Here is a 9,290-nt window from a genome sequence, read left to right on the forward strand (position 1 = left end):
TAGAAGCCACTAGTTAGATTCTGGCCACTGGGTTGTGACAATGCAGGAGTGTCCTTGAGGAAGCCACTTCTCAGGAAGACCTCACACAAAAGCAGAGGCCATAATATTAAATAACAGTTCCACGACGTCCTGCCATGGAGGACTAGCCTTAGATTTTGGTACGTGGCCTCCTGGTGATTTAACGTGGCAGAGAGATGGCGTTTAGAAGCCCCCGGCAGGGTGCTTGCTTACGTGACCCTGGCTATTTCACCGCTATTAACTATGCTGTGCTTCTGGCGGGAGCTTGATAGCCGGACACTAAACATGGAGCTTCCTGAGTGCACTACGTTGTTGGTAGAAGTGGAATCCATTGGCATCAGAAGTCAGAGATGTACAGATAACAATGCTGACATTCCATTATGAAAGCAAAAGAACTTGTCTCTTCTTCCCACCATGTTTACATTGATCCCACCTCCTTACGGAAGAGGGTCACTGGGCTACGTGCAGGAAATAGCCAGTAGCTTCAGCATCCCGAGTCAGAGGAAAGGGTAATGGCTGGGGTGGGAAATGACTGTTCTTAGGCCTGCAGGCTTCCTAGACCCTCTGTGGCCAGGGCTACTAAGATACAGGCACTGCAGAGACCAAATCTTAACAAAGACATAGGATGTCTCGTTCACCGTCTGGGATAAGTTCGGTACAATGAAAGTCTGCTCTCCTAACGCTGATAATAGGGCTTGATGTTAATACAAGGATACGGAGGTCTATGATGGAGGGCTGTTCAGTGTTGCTTTCATTTGGGGACGCAGGTATTCATTTTGGGGAAGTATTTTGCTAATATTTTGTTCTTCCACGATTTGCACCAGGGGGCAGCAAACTTTCTCTGTAAAGGGCCAAATTACTAAATATTTTAGGCTTTGCAAGCAACTACTCAACTCTGCTTTACCACTGTAGTACAAAACAGCTGCAGACAAAGCATGGCTATGCTCCAATAAAACTTTATGAAAACATGGTGGGCCAGATTTGGTCCATGGGCTGTAGTTTGCCTACCCTGATCTAGACTAAGTCCCATCCATATTCATTTAGCATTCTTCTGCATCTTTTCATGGCTGGGATGCTTTCCAGGTACATAATATTAGTGTTAAATGACAAAATGTACTTGGTAAAGTTCGGCCCAAACATTTTTTGTTGTTGTTGGTTTTTTTTTGGGGGGGGCGGTACGCAGGCCTCTCACTGTTGTGGTCTCTCCCGTTGCGGAGCACAGGCTCCGGACGCACAGGCTCAGCGGCCATGGCTCACGGGCCCAGCCGCTCCGCGGCATGTGGGATCTTCCTGGACCGGGGCACGAACCCGTGTCCCCTGCATCGGCAGGCGGACTCTCAACCACTGCGCCACCAGGGAAGCCCCTGGCCCAAACATTTTAGCCATCCACATGCACTGCTCAGGGCATTCATTGCCCTTGAACGGGAAGGAGAATTGTATGATTTAAGGAATTGTTGCAACTGACAGAAAACCTGACCCAAACAGGCTTAAAGCAAAGAGGAGATGTGTTGATTCATAAACTGAATCGTCCAGGAAGTAGCTTGGCTTTCTGAGTGGCTTCAGTGGCTTTCTTTCCAGCTTTCTGTATCGGCTCCAGTCTCAGGCTCCCTCCATGTGGTTCTACAATGGCAGTAGCAATAGCTCCAGACCTTACATCCTCAGGGTCAAGGTGAGCAGACAAGAGCAGCTGGCGCTGTCTTCCCAGTGAGTATCATTGCGTTTCACTGACTCTGATCAAGCCAGGTGCCTTTCTGAGATGCAATCCTATGGCCGGGAGATCACAGTGCACTGATGGATCAAATGCTTCATCCACGAGTGGGAAATGGGGCTCCATCAGAAGCACATAGTCCAAAAGTGGGGAAGGAATGAAGCCCCAGTGCAAATTAGGGTTGTAGTCAAAAGGGGGAGATGGATGCTAGAGAGGCAAAATCCAATGGTGGATTCTAGAAACCTGTAGTGGACACTGTGGCATCCATTCCTCCCCTCCCCAGCTGTGGCAGCCAAAAGGCTTGTGTGGGTGTGTCCCCCCTCCTACCTCCAGGCTGGGCCCTGATTGGCCTAAACCAATCATTTTAATCCATCCCTCTGCTTGAGTAATTTGTTCAGGTTTAATAATAACCAGGCCTAAGCCAATCAGCACGGTCTGTCCTAGCCTCAGTGATTGATTCAGAGCCAAGGATGTGGCCTAAAATAGACCAAAGAGAGAGAAGCCCTGGACATTTGATGACAGGGGAAAAGCAGTTCTCTCCTATTAGTGATGGTGGAATGTGTGGCCTGGGACTCCAACCACCATTTTCCTACCTAGAAGGAAGCCAGTCCACACCGACTCCCTGAGACACCGAGAAACACGGCCAGAACCCTGTCACATGACTCCTGCAGCCTGGATCTGCCTCTGCATTTTTCAGCTGTGTAAGCCAGTCTGAGTTGGATTTACTATTTCTTGCAACCCAAAGCATCCTGATACACAGAAAACTCTATTCCGGATTAGCCCCAGAGCCATGAACTCCTTACCTTCTGCCTGAAGGATGCTGATCGTTCTTGTCACCTCCATCCAAACAACCCCTGAGAGAGCGCCTCCTGGTCACTGTCTCTCCTCATTTGATCCTTGACTCAACCTCATGAGGTGGGTGAGGCAGGTGTGTGTCTGCATTTTACAACTGGAGAAACAGGTCAGAGAGCTTAAGTGACTCACCCAAGGTTTCCTAGCTATCAGGTAGTGGAGTCTGAACCTGAACCCACATCTGCTGCCTCCAAAGCCCATGTGCTTCCAGCACCCCAGGTCTCTGAAATGGGCAGCCTCGGGGGTGGGGAGCAGTAGCTGAACATGCACGAGTTAGCTCCAGCGGTGGATGACCGAGGCCCTGAATGCCTGCTCCCATCTTCCACCAGGACAAGGATGGTGACAGTGAACAGCAGGGGCAGGCTCACCTCACCCTTCTAACCCGCTGCCCACTGTCTGTCAGGTCCCTGGCATAGAGCAACGCCCCCTGCACCAAATGCATGCCACCCCCGTGCAGAGTGTGATGCTGCGTGAGTCACAAGCAAGGCGCCGGTGAGGCAGTCTTCCCGGGAGCTGACCACAGCCAGCCTTCTCCACTCCAGCCCGGCATGCCTGACTGGTTCCTGGACATCCTCTTTCACTTCCTCGCAACAACCTCTTTGCCTCTGCTTTCTACCAGCTGGTGCAGGAGGTTCAGAGGACGGGGCCAGGCGGCTGATATTCCTCCCTCCTACTTCTCGGGCACATCCAAGAAGAAAGCCAGGCAGGCGGGCAGAGTGCTCATCACCAGCCCAACTTAATGGGAAGCTTTCTCTGCCCCCTGCAGAAACACAGATGTGGAAAAATAACAACAATGACAATAATGCATTTTAAAAAACAAACTTGCACTGAGTTCCCATATACCCCTGAGTCAGTTCCCCCTCTTGTTAGCATCTCATATAAATATGATACATTCATCCTAACTACTGGCCAATATTGATATATTAACTAAAGTCCATACTTTGTTCAGAATCCTTAGTTTTTACCTGATGTCCTTTCTCTGCCCCAGGATCCCATCCAAGATACCTCATTACATATAGTCATTATGTCTCCTTAGGCTGCTCTTGGCTGTGACATCCTTAGACTTTCCTTGCTTTGAATGACCTTGACAGTTTTGAGGACTCGTTAAGTATTTTGCAGAATGTCCACCAACTGGAATTTGTGTCAATTTTTTCTGATTAGACTGAGTCTGGGGGGAGGAACACCACAGAGGTCACGTGCCCTCTGATCACATCCTATCAATGGTACATGCTATCAACATGGCTCATCACTAATGCTGTTAACCCTGGCCACCTGGCTGAGGCTTGCCAGGTTTCCCCACCATAAGGTTCCTCTTTCTTCCCCTTCCCCTGCTGTTCCCTTTAGAAGGAAGTCCATGTGCACAGCCCACTTAAGGGATGGGGAGTTATGCCCCACACCCTTGAGGGTAGAGTAGCTACATAAATTATTCAGAATTCTTTTGTTTGGGAGGTTTGTCTGTGCTCCATTTATTCAATCATTTATATCAGTATGCACTCATGAATATTTATTTTATACTTCGAGGTGCACGGGCTTCAGTAGTTGTGGCACGTGGGCTCAGTAGTTGTGGCCCACGGGCTTTAGAGCACAGGCTCAGTAGTTGTGGTGCATGGGCTTAGTTGCTCCGTGGCATGTGGGATCTCCCCGGACCAGGGCTCAAACCCGTGTCCCCTGCATTGGCAGGCGGATTCTGAACCACTGCGCAACCAGGGTAGTCCCTACGTTAGGGTTTAGTATTCTACTCTCACCACCTTTGGTCACATTAAATTCTTTCCATAATAAAAGGTATTCCATTTTTGTTCTCTTTTTTTTTTTTTTCGGTACGCAGGCCTCTCACTGTTGTGGCCTCTCCCATTGTGGAGCACAGACTCCGGACGCACAGGCTCAGCGGCCATGGCTCACGGGCCCAGCCGCTCTGCGGCATGTGGGATCTTCCCGGACCGGGGCACAAACCCGTGTCCCCTGCATCGGCAGGCAGACTCTCAACCACTGCGCCACCAGGGAAGCCCAACATTTTTGTTCTCTTGGATGTGGGACTTCATGTTGCCATCTGCTGTACCTGTGATGGCCTGGGCCAATGAGACAAAGCGGGTGACAGGAGCCTGGGACTTCAGCTACCAGAGTCAGAGCAGACTCAGTGGCACAGCTCTCTCAAGGGGAAGGCTGGGTGCACCCTGGGGCTGCAGGGACTCTGCTGCCCAGGCGTGCTGACCAGTGCCTGGCAGGAGCGTGGTGAGTGCCCTGCAGTGGCCCCTCTGTGAGGGGGATGATGACGGGGATGATGACATGGGTACCCTGGAGACCTACACCATGCTCCCAAGGAAGGTGAATGCTTCACTGGGCTCCACCTCTCGAGTCCCTCCCCTCCATCTCGAGAGCAGTGGCTGCCTTGGGCCTGGATCCCACGGTGGCCAGTCTACGTGGTGGGATGTGAATGGTTAGCCAACCCGTGCAGGGGGGAGGCTCTGGCCCACCTTCCTTTCACCCATAGCCTCCACCCAGCTTCTCTGCCGGCTGCACCAGGAGCCCGGGGCTGGTTCTGCTCAGGTAGGAAGGAGAGCGCAGCAAGAGCTTGAGAAGCAATGACCTGGCCCTGTTCCCTGCCCCTCCCACCTGCCAGCCCTCTCTCGTCAAGGGCCCCAGCCTCTGAACTCCTCTGGCACTGTAGCCCGGGCATGCACACTTGTGCCACGCGCGTGAATCTGGTCTCCAACTCCTCTAAGCTTCTTGGCGGCAGGGCCTAGGCTTCATTAGGCGCCCTGAATCTCCCCAGTGCCTGGCACAGGGCTGGGCTGAGAATACGTGCCGGTCAAATACCCATGGATTGAACTCATGCAGAGGCAACCTCAGGACTGACCTAACAGTGCTCAGAGATGAACATACACACACGCTTGTGTCCGTGTGTGGTGCCTGTGACAGGCCAGGCACTGTGCTTGGGGTGCAGTAGCAAGCACGAAGACCACACCTGGCCTCACAGGAGCTCCCAGATGGAAAGGCCTGCCAAACCGTTCACGGCAGCTCTCTGCAAAGGAGTGGGCCCTGGACTCACTACCTGGTCGGGAAACAGTCAAGTCATTTGAACCAGAGTTCCTGTACCTCAAGTCTCCCACTAGCCTGCTATGGATGTGGCACTCCTCCTCTCAGCTGGCTGGCCTTGCTGTGGCCTTTTGGTCCAAAGCCACTGGCCACTGTCCTTTAGCCCCAGATCTGTCCCTGCCACCTCCGAGCCGTTGATGACTCCATGTATTTCATTTCCTAAGTTGAGATATTTTCAGATGGTAACAGATTACGTCTTGCTGGAATCCCTTCAGAAGCCAAGCAAAGCCTGTTTGTTACCACACCCTTTGGCATTCAACATATATTTACTGCCCCTTTCTTGTGAGGATTTGAACACACTGAAGGATAGGGTTTATTCTCTCCATATTTCAACAAAACTCAAATGTTTGCGTGGCCAGGACCCATGCCGGCGGCTAGACCTAAGAATTGTTAACATGTGAGTCCTTCCAAAGTGCCAGGCTTTCCAACTTATGCCTTCACACCTCACAATGGCACCTTGTGCTACTGCTGTCCTCATGCCTCAGGAAACCACAGCAGTGTCACCCAGAGCCAGTCCAGATAGGTGGGCTCAGAGCCTGTGACCTAAACCACCCAGGCACTGGTTCTGAAGCTTTCGGGCTCCCTGTCCCCCCCTTGACCCTAACGGAGCAAGGACAACACTTACCAGCTGGGTAATGATGTTTACTGGGAGAACCTCCAGAACTCGAGCAGGGGCCTGATGCCATCAGTCCTGCGTACAGCTAAGCCTGCTTCTCAAACCCGGTCCGGGAATGATTATTTGGCCAATCGGATTCTCTACCTGAGAAATGAACTAGAAAATATTTTTGTTTATCCCCTTCTCACGGCAAGTGTGGGGATGTATTAATTAAGCCCGTGCCTTAGTAAACCCCAAACTGTCGAACCCCGCAAGTGAAGGACACTGCCTTTGCCCGTTCATGACTCAGCAGTGCTTCAGAAGGGTCCTAGTTCCTGCCATGGTTTTTCCACCGTGCATCCAACTGTAGAGGCTGGTAAACCCCTTTTCCCTACCTGGGTTTCCTCCTCAGGCTAGAGAAACTGTTTTGAGCAAAGAAAAGCTCTCGTTTCATGTTCCCGGAGGCTGTCCAGAACAGAGCCTGGCAAACAGGCCTGAGAGAGAGCCTTGCTCTGGCTGGCTTATAAACCTGCCTGGTGACAGAGGACAGCCAGTGTGTGGCATAAAAATGGGTGCTGCCCCATGATATCACCCTTGCTTAGGGCTTCAAAAACAGGTGGCAGGGCAGCCCTCACTAGTGTTGGAAACCCACGGGGAGAAGGGAAACACCATCAAGGCAGTCCTATTAATAGGACTGTTTAACAAGCCCCTCTCCGCCCCCTTTCCCCCAGTGCAGCCTTAAAGAGCCCGGTCTCAGACCCACCTGGCTAATTCAGCTGTGACTCACTTTCCCCAAGAGCTTCCTTTTGTTCCCTGGGTTACTTTGCTGTTGGGAGTCAAACCTGAGTGCATGAGAATCACCTGGGAGAGCTTGTTAAAACAGCCCGACTCTGGCTGGTGGGCAGAGGTATGCTGCAGGTCAGAGCTCGAGCCCAGGAATCCTTTTAACAAGCACCCCCAGGGCATGGCCAAGGATCCACTTCAAGTAACAACACCATGGGGGCTTCTGAACAATTCTGCCAGGCAGAGCACCAAGTGCCCAAAGTTTAGAGATGCCACTGAGTAGCAGAGGGAGGGGATGACACAGTCTCACTCCGGCTGATGACAGATCTAAGGTGCATTCTCCGGTTTTGAACCCTGGAGTGTGTCACTCCAGTTCTGGGGTCCCCTGCCGTCTCTTTATTCACTCTGCCTTGTACAGGGAGGGCACACCTCAGAGGTGGGAAGCATTTGTGAGATACCCAGAAGTCCACCCTCACGCAGTCTGGAGACGGCCGCAGGAGCCGGATTTTTCCGTTTTGCAGATTCAGCCCTGGTCACGTGCTCTACGTAGATGACGACAGTTGGCACCTGAGTGCTCCCTTGGTCCTGAGGTCAAGTGCATTATAAGCATTATTTCCTTTAGTCTTCACAGACACGTCATGTGGTTAAAGCTACTATTATCCTCATTTTATAGATGAGGACACTGAGGCTGAGAGAAGTAACTCGCCCGAGATTACCAGCTACTGACAGAGCCAGAATTTTGAACTCAGGCAACCTGACTTCAGAGCTCAAGCATAGTCCACTCCGCTCTATTATTAGAAATCGAACGTGGCTCTCTTCAGTCCTAGTTCAGGGCTCTCACCTACTCTAGTCTTGTTTTTTAAACCTTTCCAAGTTGATAGCTCTGTAAGCTGAGGCAGTTCTTTGCTGAAGTGGTAGCTACTCTACAGATGGGATTAGCAGATCAAGAATTTAAAAAACTGCGCCATTAATACCCTTGACCTTGGGGCAACTGTAAAGGAAAGAAAATATCAAGCTCACCTCTGCAAGAGAAAGAGGTGGCTTTTCACAGGACCAAGCAACTCACCAGGGCAGTCCAGAGCGCAGTGCCGAGAACCAGCCACCAAGAATAACCTCACTGAGTGAACCGTGGTCCAACTTCGGTGACATGGAGGACAGACACTGGATTCCTAGACACGCGAACCAGAAGGAACTCAGCTGTGGCTTTCATCTGTCCCCTTCAGCAAGCACAACCTCCAGCCCGGCTGCTCTTACCTGGTTCTCCTTTCCAGGCAGCTGCTCCCAGTGGCACCGCCTCCTCTCCACCACTTGTCAGTCAGGTGGTTTGGATTTTCCCAGGTGAATCAGCTATCCTGTTGTGGCCCTTTTCTTCCAACGGGTTTATTGAAATTCTGAGAAGCCTAAAACTCAACCCCTTGTCCAGCCAATATCCTGGAGCCAGGGACTGGCTCTCGGGGACATCCCCTACCCCAGGGCTGGCTCGACTGTTTGCTTCACACTCCATCTCCTGACCAACACGGCCCCAGCTGCAGCTTGGTTCTGATGCCCAGCCTGACCAAGCCAACTGTGTGTAATATGGAATCTACAAATAAGTCCAGATATACAAAGGGATGTAGTAAAGCACAATGAAAGGGGAGGAAATCATACTAACTTTGAAGGCTTAGGAAATCACCTGACCTCTCATTCCCATTTTTTTCCCCTTATTCGTGTCTCTTTCCATCTTAAAAAGAATACTTCAATAAATGGGATGCTGCTCTCTCCCAGCATCCTTGTTTTCCTTATCGCGATCATAGTTTTTGGGGGTTGGTTTGATCACGTTACAAAATGCCTCTTATAAATATGAAAAAGTATATATATATATAACTGAGTCACCTTGTTGTACAGCAGAAATTAACACATTGTAAGTCAATTATACTTCAATAAAATATTTTAAAAAATGCCTCTTATGGAAACATGATCCACCACCACCTGTCAACTCCCATTAACCAAAACGAGATACCATGGATTTGACATCCAATTGATAGAAGCCCCAGCACCACCAATCTAAAGAGTGACAAATCAAAGAACTGATTTGACTTCTCTCCCTCCCTTGGACTAGGAACAGCAGTATTTCCTGTCAGCCAGACAGGAAAACCAAAGCTGAGCTGTGTTCTGGCCATAAATCCTTTCTTCCAAGGTCAAATGAGTTCAGGCCGGTGTTGGTCCCTAGCCCAAGTAGAGCTAACTGGATGCTGTTGAAGC

The 9,290-nt window shown here is 50.8% G+C and overlaps 1 long non-coding RNA gene across 1 annotated transcript; it reads right to left on the reverse strand.

Moving 5' to 3' along the window:
- Positions 1–421: 421 nt before the first annotated feature.
- Positions 422–4,141, reverse strand: LOC113622870 (uncharacterized). The gene is made up of 2 exons (XR_003433701.1): positions 2,530–4,141; positions 422–859 (listed from the first exon to the last, which is right to left on the reverse strand). It is a non-coding gene; the product is annotated as an uncharacterized LOC113622870 (long non-coding RNA).
- Between the last annotated feature and the right edge of the window lie 5,149 nt (positions 4,142–9,290).

Source organism: Aethalodelphis obliquidens, unplaced genomic scaffold (assembly GCF_003676395.1).
Source record: "Aethalodelphis obliquidens isolate GAN/ISIS:26980383/991018 unplaced genomic scaffold, ASM367639v1 scaffold10, whole genome shotgun sequence".
Lineage (NCBI taxonomy): Eukaryota > Metazoa > Chordata > Mammalia > Artiodactyla > Delphinidae > Aethalodelphis > Aethalodelphis obliquidens.